A 20921-nucleotide genomic window follows, 5' to 3' on the forward strand; every position below is an offset into this window, starting at 1 on the left:
AAACGTAGCCCAAGGGCTCTGAAACTTCTAGGGTGCGTCCGTCAGGTCACTAGGAGCGTCCCCAGTGGGTTATCTCAGAATCGGGTTCGGGGTCCTTTTTTCGGAAAATCGCGATTTTCCGCGGGCATGTTTTAATAGGAAATTAAGCCTGTATTTAGCCTCTCATTAAACTGGCCGTAACTCCACAAAACGTAGCCCGAGGGCTCTGAAACTTCTTGGGTGCGTCCGTCAGGTCACTAGGAGCGTCCCCAGTGGGTTATCTCAGAATCGGGTTCGGGGTCCTTTTTTCGGAAAATTGCGATTTTCCGCGGGCATGTTTTCGTAGGAAATTAAGCCTGTATTTAGCCTCTCATTAAACTGGCCGTAACTCCACAAAACGTAGCCCGAGGGCTCTGAAACTTCTTGGGTGCGTCCGTCAGGTCACTAGGAGCGTCCCCAGTGGGTTATCTCAGAATCGGGTTCGGGGTCCTTTTTTCGGAAAATCGCGATTTTCCGCGGGCATGTTTTAATAGGAAATTAAACCTGTATTTAGCCTCTCATTAAACTGGCTGTAACTCCACAAAACGTAGCCCGAGGGCTCTGAAACTTCTAGGGTGCGTCCGTCAGGTCACTAAGAGCGTCCCCAGTGGGTTATCTCAGAATCGGGTTCGGGGTCCTTTTTTCGGAAAATCGCAATTTTCCGCGGGCATGTTTTCGTAGGAAATTAAGCCTGTATTTAGCCTCTCATTAAACTGGCCATAACTCCACAAAACGTAGCCCGAGGGCTCTGAAACTTCTTGGGTGCGTCCGTCAGGTCACTAGGAGCGTCCCCAGTGGGTTATCTCAGAATCGGGTTCGGGGTCCTTTTTTCGGAAAATCGCGATTTTCCGCGGGCATGTTTTCGTAGGAAATTAAGCCTGTATTTAGCCTTTCATTAAACTGGCCGTAACTCCACAAAACGTAGCCCGAGGGCTCTGAAACTTCTTGGGTGCGTCCGTCAGGTCACTAGGAGCGTCCCCAGTGGGTTATCTCAAAATCGGGTTCGGGGTCCTTTTTTCGGAAAATCGCGATTTTCCGCGGGCATGTTTTCATAGGAAATTAAGCCTGTATTTAGCCTCTCATTAAACTGGCCGTAACTCCACAAACGTAGCCCGAGGGCTCTGAAACTTCTTGGGTGCGTCCGTCAGGTCACTAGGAGCGTCCCCAGTGGGTTATCTCAGAATCGGGTTCGGGGTCCTTTTTTCGGAAAATCGCGATTTTCCGCGGGCATGTTTTAATAGGAAATTAAACCTGTATTTAGCCTCTCATTAAACTGGCTGTAACTCCACAAAACGTAGCCCGAGGGCTCTGAAACTTCTAGGGTGCGTCCGTCAGGTCACTAAGAGCGTCCCCAGTGGGTTATCTCAGAATCGGGTTCGGGGTCCTTTTTTCGGAAAATCGCAATTTTCCGCGGGCATGTTTTCGTAGGAAATTAAGCCTGTATTTAGCCTCTCATTAAACTGGCCATAACTCCACAAAACGTAGCCCGAGGGCTCTGAAACTTCTTGGGTGCGTCCGTCAGGTCACTAGGAGCGTCCCCAGTGGGTTATCTCAGAATCGGGTTCGGGGTCCTTTTTTCGGAAAATCGCGATTTTCCGCGGGCATGTTTTCGTAGGAAATTAAGCCTGTATTTAGCCTCTCATTAAACTGGCCGTAACTCCACAAAACGTAGCCCGAGGGCTCTGAAACTTCTTGGGTGCGTCCGTCAGGTCACTAGGAGCGTCCCCAGTGGGTTATCTCAAAATCGGGTTCGGGGTCCTTTTTTCGGAAAATCGCGATTTTCTGCGGGCATGTTTTCATAGGAAATTAAGCCTGTATTTAGCCTCTCATTAAACTGGCCGTAACTCCACAAAACGTAGCCCGAGGGCTCAGAAACTTCTTGGGTGCGTCCGTCAGGTCACTAGGAGCGTCCCCAGTGGGTTATCTCAGAATCGGGTTCGGGGTCCTTTTTTCGGAAAATCGCGATTTTCCGCGGGCATGTTTTAATAGGAAATCAAGCCTGTATTTAGCCTCTCATTAAACTGGCCGTAACTCCACAAAACGTAGCCCGAGGGCTCTGAAACTTCTTGGGTGCGTCCGTCAGGTCACTAGGAGCGTCCCCAGTGGGTTATCTCAGAATCGGGTTCGGGGTCCTTTTTTCGGAAAATCGCGAATTTCCGCGGGCATGTTTTCGTAGGAAATTAAGCCTGTATTTAGCCTCTCATTAAACTGGCCGTAACTCCACAAAACGTAGCCCGAGGGCTCTGAAACTTCTTGGGTGCGTCCGTCAGGTCACTAGGAGCGTCCCCAGTGGGTTATCTCAGAATCGGGTTCGGGGTCCTTTTTTCGGAAAATCGCGATTTTCCGCGGGCATGTTTTAATAGGAAATCAAGCCTGTATTTAGCCTCTCATTAAACTGGCCGTAACTCCACAAAACGTAGCCCGAGGGCTCTGAAACTTCTTGGGTGCGTCCGTCAGGTCACTAGGAGCGTCCCCAGTGGGTTATCTCAGAATCGGGTTCGGGGTCCTTTTTTCGGAAAATCGCGAATTTCCGCGGGCATGTTTTCGTAGGAAATTAAGCCTGTATTTAGCCTCTCATTAAACTGGCCGTAACTCCACAAAACGTAGCCCGAGGGCTCTGAAACTTCTTGGGTGCGTCCGTCAGGTCACTAGGAGCGTCCCCAGTGGGTTATCTCAGAATCGGGTTCGGGGTCCTTTTTTCGGAAAATCGCGATTTTCCGCGGGCATGTTTTAATAGGAAATCAAGCCTGTATTTAGCCTCTCATTAAACTGGCCGTAACTCCACAAAACGTAGCCCGAGGGCTCTGAAACTTCTTGGGTGCGTCCGTCAGGTCACTAGGAGCGTCCCCAGTGGGTTATCTCAGAATCGGGTTCGGGGTCCTTTTTTCGGAAAATCGCGATTTTCCGCGGGCATGTTTTAATAGGAAATCAAGCCTGTATTTAGCCTCTCATTAAACTGGCCGTAACTCCACAAAACGTAGCCCGAGGGCTCTGAAACTTCTTGGGTGCGTCCGTCAGGTCACTAGGAGCGTCCCCAGTGGGTTATCTCAGAATCGGGTTCGGGGTCCTTTTTTCGGAAAATCGCGAATTTCCGCGGGCATGTTTTCGTAGGAAATTAAGCCTGTATTTAGCCTCTCATTAAACTGGCCGTAACTCCACAAAACGTAGCCCGAGGGCTCTGAAACTTCTTGGGTGCGTCCGTCAGGTCACTAGGAGCGTCCCCAGTGGGTTATCTCAGAATCGGGTTCGGGGTCCTTTTTTCGGAAAATCGCGAATTTCCGCGGGCATGTTTTCGTAGGAAATTAAGCCTGTATTTAGCCTCTCATTAAACTGGCCGTAACTCCACAAAACGTAGCCCGAGGGCTCTGAAACTTCTTGGGTGCGTCCGTCAGGTCACTAGGAGCGTCCCCAGTGGGTTATCTCAGAATCGGGTTCGGGGTCCTTTTTTCGGAAAATCGCGATTTTCCGCGGGCATGTTTTAATAGGAAATCAAGCCTGTATTTAGCCTCTCATTAAACTGGCCGTAACTCCACAAAACGTAGCCCGAGGGCTCTGAAACTTCTTGGGTGCGTCCGTCAGGTCACTAGGAGCGTCCCCAGTGGGTTATCTCAGAATCGGGTTCGGGGTCCTTTTTTCGGAAAATCGCGAATTTCCGCGGGCATGTTTTCGTAGGAAATTAAGCCTGTATTTAGCCTCTCATTAAACTGGCCGTAACTCCACAAAACGTAGCCCGAGGGCTCTGAAACTTCTTGGGTGCGTCCGTCAGGTCACTAGGAGCGTCCCCAGTGGGTTATCTCAGAATCGGGTTCGGGGTCCTTTTTTCGGAAAATCGCGATTTTCCGCGGGCATGTTTTAATAGGAAATCAAGCCTGTATTTAGCCTCTCATTAAACTGGCCGTAACTCCACAAAACGTAGCCCGAGGGCTCTGAAACTTCTTGGGTGCGTCCGTCAGGTCACTAGGAGCGTCCCCAGTGGGTTATCTCAGAATCGGGTTCGGGGTCCTTTTTTCGGAAAATCGCGAATTTCCGCGGGCATGTTTTCGTAGGAAATTAAGCCTGTATTTAGCCTCTCATTAAACTGGCCGTAACTCCACAAAACGTAGCCCGAGGGCTCTGAAACTTCTTGGGTGCGTCCGTCAGGTCACTAGGAGCGTCCCCAGTGGGTTATCTCAAAATCGGGTTCGGGGTCCTTTTTTCGGAAAATCGCGATTTTCCGCGGGCATGTTTTAATAGGAAATCAAGCCTGTATTTAGCCTCTCATTAAACTGGCCGTAACTCCACAAAACGTAGCCCGAGGGCTCTGAAACTTCTTGGGTGCGTCCGTCAGGTCACTAGGAGCGTCCCCAGTGGGTTATCTCAGAATCGGGTTCGGGGTCCTTTTTTCGGAAAATCGCGATTTTCCGCGGGCATGTTTTAATAGGAAATCAAGCCTGTATTTAGCCTCTCATTAAACTGGCCGTAACTCCACAAAACGTAGCCCGAGGGCTCTGAAACTTCTTGGGTGCGTCCGTCAGGTCACTAGGAGCGTCCCCAGTGGGTTATCTCAGAATCGGGTTCGGGGTCCTTTTTTCGGAAAATCGCGAATTTCCGGGGGCATGTTTTCGTAGGAAATTAAGCCTGTATTTAGCCTCTCATTAAACTGGCCGTAACTCCACAAAACGTAGCCCGAGGGCTCTGAAACTTCTTGGGTGTGTCCGTCAGGTCACTAGGAGCGTCCCCAGTGGGTTATCTCAGAATCGGGTTCGGGGTCCTTTTTTCGGAAAAAAGCGATTTTCCGCGGGCATGTTTTAATAGGAAATTAAGCCTATATTTAGCCTCTCATTAAACTGGCTGTAACTCCACAAAACGTAGCCCGAGGGCTCTGAAACTTCTAGGGTGCGTCCGTCAGGTCACTAGGAGCGTCCCCAGTGGGTTATCTCAGAATCGGGTTCGGGGTCCTTTTTTCGGAAAATCGCGATTTTCCGCGGGCATGTTTTCATAGGAAATTAAGCCTGTATTTAGCCTCTCATTAAACTGGCCATAACTCCACAAAACGTAGCCCGAGGGCTCTGAAACTTCTTGGGTGCGTCCGTCAGGTCACTAGGAGCGTCCCCAGTGGGTTATCTCAGAATCGGGTTCGGGGTCCTTTTTTCGGAAAATCGCGATTTTCCGCGGGCATGTTTTCGTAGAAAATTAAGCCTGTATTTAGCCTCTCATTAAACTGGCCGTAACTCCACAAAACGTAGCCCGAGGGCTCTGAAACTTCTTGGGTGCGTCCGTCAGGTCACTAGGAGCGTCCCCAGTGGGTTATCTCAGAATCGGGTTCGGGGTCCTTTTTTCGGAAAATCGCGATTTTCCGCGGGCATGTTTTAATAGGAAATTAAGCCTGTATTTAGCCTCTCATTAAACTGGCCGTAACTCCACAAAACGTAGCCCGAGGGCTCTGAAACTTCTTGGGTGCGTCCGTCAGGTCACTAGGAGCGTCCCCAGTGGGTTATCTCAGAATCGGGTTCGGGGTCCTTTTTTCGGAAAATCGCGATTTTCCGCGGGCATGTTTTAATAGGAAATTAAGCCTATATTTAGCCTCTCATTAAACTGGCTGTAACTCCACAAAACGTAGCCCAAGGGCTCTGAAACTTCTAGGGTGCGTCCGTCAGGTCACTAGGAGCGTCCCCAGTGGGTTATCTCAGAATCGGGTTCGGGGTCCTTTTTTCGGAAAATCGCGATTTTCCGCGGGCATGTTTTAATAGGAAATTAAGCCTGTATTTAGCCTCTCATTAAACTGGCCGTAACTCCACAAAACGTAGCCCGAGGGCTCTGAAACTTCTTGGGTGCGTCCGTCAGGTCACTAGGAGCGTCCCCAGTGGGTTATCTCAGAATCAGGTTCGGGGTCCTTTTTTCGGAAAATCGCGATTTTCCGTGGGCATGTTTTCGTAGGAAATTAAGCCTGTATTTAGCCTCTCATTAAACTGGCCGTAACTCCACAAAACGTAGCCCGAGGGCTCTGAAACTTCTTGGGTGCGTCCGTCAGGTCACTAGGAGCGTCCCCAGTGGGTTATCTCAGAATCGGGTTCGGGGTCCTTTTTTCGGAAAATCACGATTTTCCGCGGGCATGTTTTAATAGGAATTTAAACCTGTATTTAGCCTCTCATTAAACTGGCTGTAACTCCACAAAACGTAGCCCGAGAGCTCTGAAACTTCTAGGGTGCGTCCGTCAGGTCACTAAGAGCGTCCCCAGTGGGTTATCTCAGAATCGGGTTCGGGGTCCTTTTTTCGGAAAATCGCGATTTTCCGCGGGCATGTTTTAATAGGAAATTAAGCCTATATTTAGCCTCTCATTAAACTGGCTGTAACTCCACAAAACGTAGCCCAAGGGCTCTGAAACTTCTAGGGTGCGTCCGTCAGGTCACTAGGAGCGTCCCCAGTGGGTTATCTCAGAATCGGGTTCGGGGTCCTTTTTTCGGAAAATCGCGATTTTCCGCGGGCATGTTTTCATAGGAAATTAAGCCTGTATTTAGCCTCTCATTAAACTGGCCGTAACTCCACAAAACGTAGCCCGAGGGCTCTGAAACTTCTTGGGTGCGTCCGTCAGGTCACTAGGAGCGTCCCCAGTGGGTTATCTCAGAATCGGGTTCGGGGTCCTTTTTTCGGAAAATCGCGAATTTCCGGGGGCATGTTTTCGTAGGAAATTAAGCCTGTATTTAGCCTCTCATTAAACTGGCCGTAACTCCACAAAACGTAGCCCGAGGGCTCTGAAACTTCTTGGGTGCGTCCGTCAGGTCACTAGGAGCGTCCCCAGTGGGTTATCTCAGAATCGGGTTCGGGGTCCTTTTTTCGGAAAATCGCGATTTTCCGCGGGCATGTTTTAATAGGAAATTAAGCCTATATTTAGCCTCTCATTAAACTGGCTGTAACTCCACAAAACGTAGCCCGAGGGCTCTGAAACTTCTAGGGTGCGTCCGTCAGGTCACTAGGAGCGTCCCCAGTGGGTTATCTCAGAATCGGGTTCGGGGTCCTTTTTTCGGAAAATCGCGATTTTCCGCGGGCATGTTTTCATAGGAAATTAAGCCTGTATTTAGCCTCTCATTAAACTGGCCATAACTCCACAAAACGTAGCCCGAGGGCTCTGAAACTTCTTGGGTGCGTCCGTCAGGTCACTAGGAGCGTCCCCAGTGGGTTATCTCAGAATCGGGTTCGGGGTCCTTTTTTCGGAAAATCGCGATTTTCCGCGGGCATGTTTTCGTAGAAAATTAAGCCTGTATTTAGCCTCTCATTAAACTGGCCGTAACTCCACAAAACGTAGCCCGAGGGCTCTGAAACTTCTTGGGTGCGTCCGTCAGGTCACTAGGAGCGTCCCCAGTGGGTTATCTCAGAATCGGGTTCGGGGTCCTTTTTTCGGAAAATCGCGATTTTCCGCGGGGATGTTTTCGTAGGAAATTAAGCCTGTATTTAGCCTCTCATTAAACTGGCCGTAACTCCACAAAACGTAGCCCGAGGGCTCTGAAACTTCTTGGGTGCGTCCGTCAGGTCACTAGGAGCGTCCCCAGTGGGTTATCTCAGAATCGGGTTCGGGGTCCTTTTTTCGGAAAATCGCGATTTTCCGCGGGCATGTTTTAATAGGAAATTAAGCCTATATTTAGCCTCTCATTAAACTGGCTGTAACTCCACAAAACGTAGCCCAAGGGCTCTGAAACTTCTAGGGTGCGTCCGTCAGGTCACTAGGAGCGTCCCCAGTGGGTTATCTCAGAATCGGGTTCGGGGTCCTTTTTTCGGAAAATCGCGATTTTCCGCGGGCATGTTTTAATAGGAAATTAAGCCTGTATTTAGCCTCTCATTAAACTGGCCGTAACTCCACAAAACGTAGCCCGAGGGCTCTGAAACTTCTTGGGTGCGTCCGTCAGGTCACTAGGAGCGTCCCCAGTGGGTTATCTCAGAATCGGGTTCGGGGTCCTTTTTTCGGAAAATCGCGATTTTCCGCGGGCATGTTTTCGTAGGAAATTAAGCCTGTATTTAGCCTCTCATTAAACTGGCCGTAACTCCACAAAACGTAGCCCGAGGGCTCTGAAACTTCTTGGGTGCGTCCGTCAGGTCACTAGGAGCGTCCCCAGTGGGTTATCTCAGAATCGGGTTCGGGGTCCTTTTTTCGGAAAATCGCGATTTTCCGCGGGCATGTTTTAATAGGAAATTAAACCTGTATTTAGCCTCTCATTAAACTGGCTGTAACTCCACAAAACGTAGCCCGAGGGCTCTGAAACTTCTAGGGTGCGTCCGTCAGGTCACTAAGAGCGTCCCCAGTGGGTTATCTCAGAATCGGGTTCGGGGTCCTTTTTTCGGAAAATCGCAATTTTCCGCGGGCATGTTTTCGTAGGAAATTAAGCCTGTATTTAGCCTCTCATTAAACTGGCCATAACTCCACAAAACGTAGCCCGAGGGCTCTGAAACTTCTTGGGTGCGTCCGTCAGGTCACTAGGAGCGTCCCCAGTGGGTTATCTCAGAATCGGGTTCGGGGTCCTTTTTTCGGAAAATCGCGATTTTCCGCGGGCATGTTTTCGTAGGAAATTAAGCCTGTATTTAGCCTTTCATTAAACTGGCCGTAACTCCACAAAACGTAGCCCGAGGGCTCTGAAACTTCTTGGGTGCGTCCGTCAGGTCACTAGGAGCGTCCCCAGTGGGTTATCTCAAAATCGGGTTCGGGGTCCTTTTTTCGGAAAATCGCGATTTTCCGCGGGCATGTTTTCATAGGAAATTAAGCCTGTATTTAGCCTCTCATTAAACTGGCCGTAACTCCACAAAACGTAGCCCGAGGGCTCAGAAACTTCTTGGGTGCGTCCGTCAGGTCACTAGGAGCGTCCCCAGTGGGTTATCTCAGAATCGGGTTCGGGGTCCTTTTTTCGGAAAATCGCGATTTTCCGCGGGCATGTTTTAATAGGAAATCAAGCCTGTATTTAGCCTCTCATTAAACTGGCCGTAACTCCACAAAACGTAGCCCGAGGGCTCTGAAACTTCTAGGGTGCGTCCGTCAGGTCACTAAGAGCGTCCCCAGTGGGTTATCTCAGAATCGGGTTCGGGGTCCTTTTTTCGGAAAATCGCAATTTTCCGCGGGCATGTTTTCGTAGGAAATTAAGCCTGTATTTAGCCTCTCATTAAACTGGCCATAACTCCACAAAACGTAGCCCGAGGGCTCTGAAACTTCTTGGGTGCGTCCGTCAGGTCACTAGGAGCGTCCCCAGTGGGTTATCTCAGAATCGGGTTCGGGGTCCTTTTTTCGGAAAATCGCGATTTTCCGCGGGCATGTTTTCGTAGGAAATTAAGCCTGTATTTAGCCTCTCATTAAACTGGCCGTAACTCCACAAAAGGTAGCCCGAGGGCTCTGAAACTTCTTGGGTGCGTCCGTCAGGTCACTAGGAGCGTCCCCAGTGGGTTATCTCAAAATCGGGTTCGGGGTCCTTTTTTCGGAAAATCGCGATTTTCTGCGGGCATGTTTTCATAGGAAATTAAGCCTGTATTTAGCCTCTCATTAAACTGGCCGTAACTCCACAAAACGTAGCCCGAGGGCTCAGAAACTTCTTGGGTGCGTCCGTCAGGTCACTAGGAGCGTCCCCAGTGGGTTATCTCAGAATCGGGTTCGGGGTCCTTTTTTCGGAAAATCGCGAATTTCCGGGGGCATGTTTTAATAGGAAATCAAGCCTGTATTTAGCCTCTCATTAAACTGGCCGTAACTCCACAAAACGTAGCCCGAGGGCTCTGAAACTTCTTGGGTGCGTCCGTCAGGTCACTAGGAGCGTCCCCAGTGGGTTATCTCAGAATCGGGTTCGGGGTCCTTTTTTCGGAAAATCGCGAATTTCCGCGGGCATGTTTTCGTAGGAAATTAAGCCTGTATTTAGCCTCTCATTAAACTGGCCGTAACTCCACAAAACGTAGCCCGAGGGCTCTGAAACTTCTTGGGTGCGTCCGTCAGGTCACTAGGAGCGTCCCCAGTGGGTTATCTCAAAATCGGGTTCGGGGTCCTTTTTTCGGAAAATCGCGATTTTCCGCGGGCATGTTTAAATAGGAAATCAAGCCTGTATTTAGCCTCTCATTAAACTGGCCGTAACTCCACAAAACGTAGCCCGAGGGCTCTGAAACTTCTTGGGTGCGTCCGTCAGGTCACTAGGAGCGTCCCCAGTGGGTTATCTCAGAATCGGGTTCGGGGTCCTTTTTTCGGAAAATCGCGATTTTCCGCGGGCATGTTTTAATAGGAAATTAAGCCTATATTTAGCCTCTCATTAAACTGGCTGTAACTCCACAAAACGTAGCCCAAGGGCTCTGAAACTTCTAGGGTGCGTCCGTCAGGTCACTAGGAGCGTCCCCAGTGGGTTATCTCAGAATCGGGTTCGGGGTCCTTTTTTCGGAAAATCGCGATTTTCCGCGGGCATGTTTTAATAGGAAATTAAGCCTGTATTTAGCCTCTCATTAAACTGGCCGTAACTCCACAAAACGTAGCCCGAGGGCTCTGAAACTTCTTGGGTGCGTCCGTCAGGTCACTAGGAGCGTCCCCAGTGGGTTATCTCAGAATCGGGTTCGGGGTCCTTTTTTCGGAAAATCGCGATTTTCCGCGGGCATGTTTTCGTAGGAAATTAAGCCTGTATTTAGCCTCTCATTAAACTGGCCGTAACTCCACAAAACGTAGCCCGAGGGCTCTGAAACTTCTTGGGTGCGTCCGTCAGGTCACTAGGAGCGTCCCCAGTGGGTTATCTCAGAATCGGGTTCGGGGTCCTTTTTTCGGAAAATCGCGAATTTCCGGGGGCATGTTTTCGTAGGAAATTAAGCCTGTATTTAGCCTCTCATTAAACTGGCCGTAACTCCACAAAACGTAGCCCGAGGGCTCTGAAACTTCTTGGGTGCGTCCGTCAGGTCACTAGGAGCGTCCCCAGTGGGTTATCTCAGAATCGGGTTCGGGGTCCTTTTTTCGGAAAATCGCGATTTTCCGCGGGCATGTTTTAATAGGAAATCAAGCCTGTATTTAGCCTCTCATTAAACTGGCCGTAACTCCACAAAACGTAGCCCGAGGGCTCTGAAACTTCTTGGGTGCGTCCGTCAGGTCACTAGGAGCGTCCCCAGTGGGTTATCTCAGAATCGGGTTCGGGGTCCTTTTTTCGGAAAATCGCGAATTTCCGGGGGCATGTTTCGTAGGAAATTAAGCCTGTATTTAGCCTCTCATTAAACTGGCCGTAACTCCACAAAACGTAGCCCGAGGGCTCTGAAACTTCTTGGGTGCGTCCGTCAGGTCACTAGGAGCGTCCCCAGTGGGTTATCTCAGAATCGGGTTCGGGGTCCTTTTTTCGGAAAATCGCGATTTTCCGCGGGCATGTTTTCGTAGGAAATTAAGCCTGTATTTAGCCTCTCATTAAACTGGCCGTAACTCCACAAACGTAGCCCGAGGGCTCTGAAACTTCTTGGGTGCGTCCGTCAGGTCACTAGGAGCGTCCCCAGTGGGTTATCTCAGAATCGGGTTCGGGGTCCTTTTTTCGGAAAATCGCGATTTTCCGCGGGCATGTTTTAATAGGAAATTAAACCTGTATTTAGCCTCTCATTAAACTGGCTGTAACTCCACAAAACGTAGCCCGAGGGCTCTGAAACTTCTAGGGTGCGTCCGTCAGGTCACTAAGAGCGTCCCCAGTGGGTTATCTCAGAATCGGGTTCGGGGTCCTTTTTTCGGAAAATCGCAATTTTCCGCGGGCATGTTTTCGTAGGAAATTAAGCCTGTATTTAGCCTCTCATTAAACTGGCCATAACTCCACAAAACGTAGCCCCAGGGCTCTGAAACTTCTTGGGTGCGTCCGTCAGGTCACTAGGAGCGTCCCCAGTGGGTTATCTCAGAATCGGGTTCGGGGTCCTTTTTTCGGAAAATCGCGATTTTCCGCGGGCATGTTTTCGTAGGAAATTAAGCCTGTATTTAGCCTCTCATTAAACTGGCCGTAACTCCACAAAAGGTAGCCCGAGGGCTCTGAAACTTCTTGGGTGCGTCCGTCAGGTCACTAGGAGCGTCCCCAGTGGGTTATCTCAAAATCGGGTTCGGGGTCCTTTTTTCGGAAAATCGCGATTTTCCGCGGGCATGTTTAAATAGGAAATCAAGCCTGTATTTAGCCTCTCATTAAACTGGCCGTAACTCCACAAAACGTAGCCCGAGGGCTCTGAAACTTCTTGGGTGCGTCCGTCAGGTCACTAGGAGCGTCCCCAGTGGGTTATCTCAGAATCGGGTTCGGGGTCCTTTTTTCGGAAAATCGCGATTTTCCGCGGGCATGTTTTCATAGGAAATCAAGCCTGTATTTAGCCTCTCATTAAACTGGCCGTAACTCCACAAAACGTAGCCCGAGGGCTCTGAAACTTCTTGGGTGCGTCCGTCAGGTCACTAGGAGCGTCCCCAGTGGGTTATCTCAGAATCGGGTTCGGGGTCCTTTTTTCGGAAAATCGCGATTTTCCGCGGGCATGTTTTAATAGGAAATTAAGCCTATATTTAGCCTCTCATTAAACTGGCTGTAACTCCACAAAACGTAGCCCGAGGGCTCTGAAACTTCTAGGGTGCGTCCGTCAGGTCACTAGGAGCGTCCCCAGTGGGTTATCTCAGAATCGGGTTCGGGGTCCTTTTTTCGGAAAATCGCGAATTTCCGGGGGCATGTTTTCGTAGGAAATTAAGCCTGTATTTAGCCTCTCATTAAACTGGCCGTAACTCCACAAAACGTAGCCCGAGGGCTCTGAAACTTCTTGGGTGCGTCCGTCAGGTCACTAGGAGCGTCCCCAGTGGGTTATCTCAGAATCGGGTTCGGGGTCCTTTTTTCGGAAAATCGCGATTTTCCGCGGGCATGTTTTAATAGGAAATCAAGCCTGTATTTAGCCTCTCATTAAACTGGCCGTAACTCCACAAAACGTAGCCCGAGGGCTCTGAAACTTCTTGGGTGCGTCCGTCAGGTCACTAGGAGCGTCCCCAGTGGGTTATCTCAGAATCGGGTTCGGGGTCCTTTTTTCGGAAAATCGCGAATTTCCGGGGGCATGTTTCGTAGGAAATTAAGCCTGTATTTAGCCTCTCATTAAACTGGCCGTAACTCCACAAAACGTAGCCCGAGGGCTCTGAAACTTCTTGGGTGCGTCCGTCAGGTCACTAGGAGCGTCCCCAGTGGGTTATCTCAGAATCGGGTTCGGGGTCCTTTTTTCGGAAAATCGCGATTTTCCGCGGGCATGTTTTCGTAGGAAATTAAGCCTGTATTTAGCCTCTCATTAAACTGGCCGTAACTCCACAAACGTAGCCCGAGGGCTCTGAAACTTCTTGGGTGCGTCCGTCAGGTCACTAGGAGCGTCCCCAGTGGGTTATCTCAGAATCGGGTTCGGGGTCCTTTTTTCGGAAAATCGCGATTTTCCGCGGGCATGTTTTAATAGGAAATTAAACCTGTATTTAGCCTCTCATTAAACTGGCTGTAACTCCACAAAACGTAGCCCGAGGGCTCTGAAACTTCTAGGGTGCGTCCGTCAGGTCACTAAGAGCGTCCCCAGTGGGTTATCTCAGAATCGGGTTCGGGGTCCTTTTTTCGGAAAATCGCAATTTTCCGCGGGCATGTTTTCGTAGGAAATTAAGCCTGTATTTAGCCTCTCATTAAACTGGCCATAACTCCACAAAACGTAGCCCGAGGGCTCTGAAACTTCTTGGGTGCGTCCGTCAGGTCACTAGGAGCGTCCCCAGTGGGTTATCTCAGAATCGGGTTCGGGGTCCTTTTTTCGGAAAATCGCGATTTTCCGCGGGCATGTTTTCGTAGGAAATTAAGCCTGTATTTAGCCTCTCATTAAACTGGCCGTAACTCCACAAAACGTAGCCCGAGGGCTCTGAAACTTCTTGGGTGCGTCCGTCAGGTCACTAGGAGCGTCCCCAGTGGGTTATCTCAAAATCGGGTTCGGGGTCCTTTTTTCGGAAAATCGCGATTTTCTGCGGGCATGTTTTCATAGGAAATTAAGCCTGTATTTAGCCTCTCATTAAACTGGCCGTAACTCCACAAAACGTAGCCCGAGGGCTCAGAAACTTCTTGGGTGCGTCCGTCAGGTCACTAGGAGCGTCCCCAGTGGGTTATCTCAGAATCGGGTTCGGGGTCCTTTTTTCGGAAAATCGCGATTTTCCGCGGGCATGTTTTAATAGGAAATCAAGCCTGTATTTAGCCTCTCATTAAACTGGCCGTAACTCCACAAAACGTAGCCCGAGGGCTCTGAAACTTCTTGGGTGCGTCCGTCAGGTCACTAGGAGCGTCCCCAGTGGGTTATCTCAGAATCGGGTTCGGGGTCCTTTTTTCGGAAAATCGCGAATTTCCGCGGGCATGTTTTCGTAGGAAATTAAGCCTGTATTTAGCCTCTCATTAAACTGGCCGTAACTCCACAAAACGTAGCCCGAGGGCTCTGAAACTTCTTGGGTGCGTCCGTCAGGTCACTAGGAGCGTCCCCAGTGGGTTATCTCAGAATCGGGTTCGGGGTCCTTTTTTCGGAAAATCGCGATTTTCCGCGGGCATGTTTTAATAGGAAATCAAGCCTGTATTTAGCCTCTCATTAAACTGGCCGTAACTCCACAAAACGTAGCCCGAGGGCTCTGAAACTTCTTGGGTGCGTCCGTCAGGTCACTAGGAGCGTCCCCAGTGGGTTCTCTCAGAATCGGGTTCGGGGTAATTTTTTCGGAAAATCGCGATTTTCCGCGGGCATGTTTTAATAGGAAATTAAACCTGTATTTAGCCTCTCATTAAACTGGCTGTAACTCCACAAAACGTAGCCCGAGGGCTCTGAAACTTCTAGGGTGCGTCCGTCAGGTCACTAAGAGCGTCCCCAGTGGGTTATCTCAGAATCGGGTTCGGGGTCCTTTTTTCGGAAAATCGCAATTTTCCGCGGGCATGTTTTCGTAGGAAATTAAGCCTGTATTTAGCCTCTCATTAAACTGGCCATAACTCCACAAAACGTAGCCCGAGGGCTCTGAAACTTCTTGGGTGCGTCCGTCAGGTCACTAGGAGCGTCCCCAGTGGGTTATCTCAGAATCGGGTTCGGGGTCCTTTTTTCGGAAAATCGCGATTTTCCGCGGGCATGTTTTCGTAGGAAATTAAGCCTGTATTTAGCCTCTCATTAAACTGGCCGTAACTCCACAAAACGTAGCCCGAGGGCTCTGAAACTTCTTGGGTGCGTCCGTCAGGTCACTAGGAGCGTCCCCAGTGGGTTATCTCAAAATCGGGTTCGGGGTCCTTTTTTCGGAAAATCGCGATTTTCTGCGGGCATGTTTTCATAGGAAATTAAGCCTGTATTTAGCCTCTCATTAAACTGGCCGTAACTCCACAAAACGTAGCCCGAGGGCTCAGAAACTTCTTGGGTGCGTCCGTCAGGTCACTAGGAGCGTCCCCAGTGGGTTATCTCAGAATCGGGTTCGGGGTCCTTTTTTCGGAAAATCGCGATTTTCCGCGGGCATGTTTTAATAGGAAATCAAGCCTGTATTTAGCCTCTCATTAAACTGGCCGTAACTCCACAAAACGTAGCCCGAGGGCTCTGAAACTTCTTGGGTGCGTCCGTCAGGTCACTAGGAGCGTCCCCAGTGGGTTATCTCAGAATCGGGTTCGGGGTCCTTTTTTCGGAAAATCGCGAATTTCCGCGGGCATGTTTTCGTAGGAAATTAAGCCTGTATTTAGCCTCTCATTAAACTGGCCGTAACTCCACAAAACGTAGCCCGAGGGCTCTGAAACTTCTTGGGTGCGTCCGTCAGGTCACTAGGAGCGTCCCCAGTGGGTTATCTCAGAATCGGGTTCGGGGTCCTTTTTTCGGAAAATCGCGATTTTCCGCGGGCATGTTTTAATAGGAAATCAAGCCTGTATTTAGCCTCTCATTAAACTGGCCGTAACTCCACAAAACGTAGCCCGAGGGCTCTGAAACTTCTTGGGTGCGTCCGTCAGGTCACTAGGAGCGTCCCCAGTGGGTTATCTCAGAATCGGGTTCGGGGTCCTTTTTTCGGAAAATCGCGATTTTCCGTGGGCATGTTTTCGTAGGAAATTAAGCCTGTATTTAGCCTCTCATTAAACTGGCCGTAACTCCACAAAACGTAGCCCGAGGGCTCTGAAACTTCTTGGGTGCGTCCGTCAGGTCACTAGGAGCGTCCCCAGTGGGTTATCTCAGAATCGGGTTCGGGGTCCTTTTTTCGGAAAATCACGATTTTCCGCGGGCATGTTTTAATAGGAAATTAAACCTGTATTTAGCCTCTCATTAAACTGGCTGTAACTCCACAAAACGTAGCCCGAGAGCTCTGAAACTTCTAGGGTGCGTCCGTCAGGTCACTAAGAGCGTCCCCAGTGGGTTATCTCAGAATCGGGTTCGGGGTCCTTTTTTCGGAAAATCGCGATTTTCCGCGGGCATGTTTTAATAGGAAATTAAGCCTATATTTAGCCTCTCATTAAACTGGCTGTAACTCCACAAAACGTAGCCCAAGGGCTCTGAAACTTCTAGGGTGCGTCCGTCAGGTCACTAGGAGCGTCCCCAGTGGGTTATCTCAGAATCGGGTTCGGGGTCCTTTTTTCGGAAAATCGCGATTTTCCGCGGGCATGTTTTCATAGGAAATTTAGCCTGTATTTAGCCTCTCATTAAACTGGCCGTAACTCCACAAAACGTAGCCCGAGGGCTCTGAAACTTCTTGGGTGCGTCCGTCAGGTCACTAGGAGCGTCCCCAGTGGGTTATCTCAGAATCGGGTTCGGGGTCCTTTTTTCGGAAAATCGCGAATTTCCGGGGGCATGTTTTCGTAGGAAATTAAGCCTGTATTTAGCCTCTCATTAAACTGGCCGTAACTCCACAAAACGTAGCCCGAGGGCTCTGAAACTTCTTGGGTGCGTCCGTCAGGTCACTAGGAGCGTCCCCAGTGGGTTATCTCAGAATCGGGTTCGGGGTCCTTTTTTCGGAAAATCGCGATTTTCCGCGGGCATGTTTTAATAGGAAATTAAGCCTATATTTAGCCTCTCATTAAACTGGCTGTAACTCCACAAAACGTAGCCCGAGGGCTCTGAAACTTCTAGGGTGCGTCCGTCAGGTCACTAGGAGCGTCCCCAGTGGGTTATCTCAGAATCGGGTTCGGGGTCCTTTTTTCGGAAAATCGCGATTTTCCGCGGGCATGTTTTCATAGGAAATTAAGCCTGTATTTAGCCTCTCATTAAACTGGCCATAACTCCACAAAACGTAGCCCGAGGGCTCTGAAACTTCTTGGGTGCGTCCGTCAGGTCACTAGGAGCGTCCCCAGTGGGTTATCTCAGAATCGGGTTCGGGGTCCTTTTTTCGGAAAATCGCGATTTTCCGCGGGCATGTTTTCGTAGAAAATTAAGCCTGTATTTAGCCTCTCATTAAACTGGCCGTAACTCCACAAAACGTAGCCCGAGGGCTCTGAAACTTCTTGGGTGCGTCCGTCAGGTCACTAGGAGCGTCCCCAGTGGGTTATCTCAGAATCGGGTTCGGGGTCCTTTTTTCGGAAAATCGCGATTTTCCGCGGGGATGTTTTCGTAGGAAATTAAGCCTGTATTTAGCCTCTCATTAAACTGGCCGTAACTCCACAAAACGTAGCCCGAGGGCTCTGAAACTTCTTGGGTGCGTCCGTCAGGTCACTAGGAGCGTCCCCAGTGGGTTATCTCAGAATCGGGTTCGGGGTCCTTTTTTCGGAAAATCGCGATTTTCCGCGGGCATGTTTTAATAGGAAATTAAGCCTATATTTAGCCTCTCATTAAACTGGCTGTAACTCCACAAAACGTAGCCCAAGGGCTCTGAAACTTCTAGGGTGCGTCCGTCAGGTCACTAGGAGCGTCCCCAGTGGGTTATCTCAGAATCGGGTTCGGGGTCCTTTTTTCGGAAAATCGCGATTTTCCGCGGGCATGTTTTAATAGGAAATTAAGCCTGTATTTAGCCTCTCATTAAACTGGCCGTAACTCCACAAAACGTAGCCCGAGGGCTCTGAAACTTCTTGGGTGCGTCCGTCAGGTCACTAGGAGCGTCCCCAGTGGGTTATCTCAGAATCGGGTTCGGGGTCCTTTTTTCGGAAAATCGCGATTTTCCGCGGGCATGTTTTCGTAGGAAATTAAGCCTGTATTTAGCCTCTCATTAAACTGGCCGTAACTCCACAAAACGTAGCCCGAGGGCTCTGAAACTTCTTGGGTGCGTCCGTCAGGTCACTAGGAGCGTCCCCAGTGGGTTATCTCAGAATCGGGTTCGGGGTCCTTTTTTCGGAAAATCGCGATTTTCCGCAGGCATGTTTTAATAGGAAATTAAACCTGTATTTAGCCTCTCATTAAACTGGCTGTAACTCCACAAAACGTAGCCCGAGGGCTCTGAAACTTCTAGGGTGCGTCCGTCAGGTCACTAAGAGCGTCCCCAGTGGGTTATCTCAGAATCGGGTTCGGGGTCCTTTTTTCGGAAAATCGCAATTTTCCGCGGGCATGTTTTCGTAGGAAATTAAGCCTGTATTTAGCCTCTCATTAAACTGGCCATAACTCCACAAAACGTAGCCCGAGGGCTCTGAAACTTCTTGGGTGCGTCCGTCAGGTCACTAGGAGCGTCCCCAGTGGGTTATCTCAGAATCGGGTTCGGGGTCCTTTTTTCGGAAAATCGCGATTTTCCGCGGGCATGTTTTCGTAGGAAATTAAGCCTGTATTTAGCCTTTCATTAAACTGGCCGTAACTCCACAAAACGTAGCCCGAGGGCTCTGAAACTTCTTGGGTGCGTCCGTCAGGTCACTAGGAGCGTCCCCAGTGGGTTATCTCAAAATCGGGTTCGGGGTCCTTTTTTCGGAAAATCGCGATTTTCCGCGGGCATGTTTTCATAGGAAATTAAGCCTGTATTTAGCCTCTCATTAAACTGGCCGTAACTCCACAAAACGTAGCCCGAGGGCTCAGAAACTTCTTGGGTGCGTCCGTCAGGTCACTAGGAGCGTCCCCAGTGGGTTATCTCAGAATCGGGTTCGGGGTCCTTTTTTCGGAAAATCGCGATTTTCCGCGGGCATGTTTTAATAGGAAATCAAGCCTGTATTTAGCCTCTCATTAAACTGGCCGTAACTCCACAAAACGTAGCCCGAGGGCTCTGAAACTTCTAGGGTGCGTCCGTCAGGTCACTAAGAGCGTCCCCAGTGGGTTATCTCAGAATCGGGTTCGGGGTCCTTTTTTCGGAAAATCGCAATTTTCCGCGGGCATGTTTTCGTAGGAAATTAAGCCTGTATTTAGCCTCTCATTAAACTGGCCATAACTCCACAAAACGTAGCCCGAGGGCTCTGAAACTTCTTGGGTGCGTCCGTCAGGTCACTAGGAGCGTCCCCAGTGGGTTATCTCAGAATCGGGTTCGGGGTCCTTTTTTCGGAAAATCGCGATTTTCCGCGGGCATGTTTTCGTAGGAAATTAAGCCTGTATTTAGCCTCTCATTAAACTGGCCGTAACTCCACAAAAGGTAGCCCGAGGGCTCTGAAACTTCTTGGGTGCGTCCGTCAGGTCACTAGGAGCGTCCCCAGTGGGTTATCTCAAAATCGGGTTCGGGGTCCTTTTTTCGGAAAATCGCGATTTTCTGCGGGCATGTTTTCATAGGAAATTAAGCCTGTATTTAGCCTCTCATTAAACTGGCCGTAACTCCACAAAACGTAGCCCGAGGGCTCTGAAACTTCTTGGGTGCGTCCGTCAGGTCACTAGGAGCGTCCCCAGTGGGTTATCTCAGAATCGGGTTCGGGGTCCTTTTTTCGGAAAATCGCGATTTTCCGCGGGGATGTTTTCGTAGGAAATTAAGCCTGTATTTAGCCTCTCATTAAACTGGCCGTAACTCCACAAAACGTAGCCCGAGGGCTCTGAAACTTCTTGGGTGCGTCCGTCAGGTCACTAGGAGCGTCCCCAGTGGGTTATCTCAGAATCGGGTTCGGGGTCCTTTTTTCGGAAAATCGCGATTTTCCGCGGGCATGTTTTAATAGGAAATTAAGCCTATATTTAGCCTCTCATTAAACTGGCTGTAACTCCACAAAACGTAGCCCAAGGGCTCTGAAACTTCTAGGGTGCGTCCGTCAGGTCACTAGGAGCGTCCCCAGTGGGTTATCTCAGAATCGGGTTCGGGGTCCTTTTTTCGGAAAATCGCGATTTTCCGCGGGCATGTTTTAATAGGAAATTAAGCCTGTATTTAGCCTCTCATTAAACTGGCCGTAACTCCACAAAACGTAGCCCGAGGGCTCTGAAACTTCTTGGGTGCGTCCGTCAGGTCACTAGGAGCGTCCCCAGTGGGTTATCTCAGAATCGGGTTCGGGGTCCTTTTTTCGGAAAATCGCGATTTTCCGCGGGCATGTTTTCGTAGGAAATTAAGCCTGTATTTAGCCTCTCATTAAACTGGCCGTAACTCCACAAAACGTAGCCCGAGGGCTCTGAAACTTCTTGGGTGCGTCCGTCAGGTCACTAGGAGCGTCCCCAGTGGGTTATCTCAGAATCGGGTTCGGGGTCCTTTTTTCGGAAAATCGCGAATTTCCGGGGGCATGTTTTCGTAGGAAATTAAGCCTGTATTTAGCCTCTCATTAAACTGGCCGTAACTCCACAAAACGTAGCCCGAGGGCTCTGAAACTTCTTGGGTGCGTCCGTCAGGTCACTAGGAGCGTCCCCAGTGGGTTATCTCAGAATCGGGTTCGGGGTCCTTTTTTCGGAAAATCGCGATTTTCCGCGGGCATGTTTTAATAGGAAATCAAGCCTGTATTTAGCCTCTCATTAAACTGGCCGTAACTCCACAAAACGTAGCCCGAGGGCTCTGAAACTTCTTGGGTGCGTCCGTCAGGTCACTAGGAGCGTCCCCAGTGGGTTATCTCAGAATCGGGTTCGGGGTCCTTTTTTCGGAAAATCGCGAATTTCCGGGGGCATGTTTCGTAGGAAATTAAGCCTGTATTTAGCCTCTCATTAAA

Source organism: Halichoeres trimaculatus, unplaced genomic scaffold (genome assembly GCF_033239565.1).
Source record: "Halichoeres trimaculatus isolate MK-OKI-2021-1 unplaced genomic scaffold, fHalTri1.1 fHalTri1_scaffold_16, whole genome shotgun sequence".
Classification (NCBI taxonomy): domain Eukaryota; kingdom Metazoa; phylum Chordata; class Actinopteri; order Labriformes; family Labridae; genus Halichoeres; species Halichoeres trimaculatus.